Raw genomic sequence first — 882 nt, forward strand, 5'->3', positions numbered from 1 at the left:
ATATTTTTTTTTTTTTTTCAAACATTAATAGTTAGTTGTAAAAAAAAGGTTGATTGTTTGATTATGGAAAATGTATAATCCCTGTTTCGTTCATCTTTTAAATATATATTTTTTTATTTCATTTGAACGACTGGTCAAAAAGCATAGAACCACACCACGTGACCAAACCAACAACCACACACAGTGTTGCGCATCACTGAAGATAAGAACGCTTACTGCAAAAACTAAAAGTAAACAAAATAGCGACTGTGTAATTAATTGTGGTAACAAATGTATCTCCTTCATAGCAGTATCCTTGTTGTTACAGTGAGAACATTTCCTAAAATGATCCAAACTGAAATCACGCTTGCTACAGCCTACCACTGGTAACATATTAACTGCTCATAGCATTTCCACACAAAAATTCTCATTATGGAGGTTAGTGTATTTTCTGCTAATAACAGCAATGGCAGTTTATTTTCCCTACCCTCTGCTAGCATATGCTACAGATGCCATGTTGACTACCACTAGGTGATTCTGAGCCACCTCTGCAGATATGCTGCTATAGATTTAATCCGCAAAGTCTGTGACTTTCCTGGACCAGTCTTGCGTACACTTCATATTAATGATTAGTGGGTGTTAGCACAAATGTCCAAACATGCAGTAATTACATTGAAATCTCCACCTGCAAAACATTTCAAATAAAAATCTTTGATTCTCACATCAGCTCTGAATCAAGTATGTTTGGTCTTTAAATCTAGACTGTTGAACAAATAGACTGTATGTTTGATGTTCTGAAAATAACATACAGTCATATCACATTCTAATGTCTTTGTGAGGTATGATGACCTCACAAAGACATTGTATACAGTGTTTTAGTGTTGTTGTCTTTGTGAGGTATGA

Source organism: Poecilia reticulata, linkage group LG8 (assembly GCF_000633615.1).
Source record: "Poecilia reticulata strain Guanapo linkage group LG8, Guppy_female_1.0+MT, whole genome shotgun sequence".
NCBI classification, from domain to species: domain Eukaryota; kingdom Metazoa; phylum Chordata; class Actinopteri; order Cyprinodontiformes; family Poeciliidae; genus Poecilia; species Poecilia reticulata.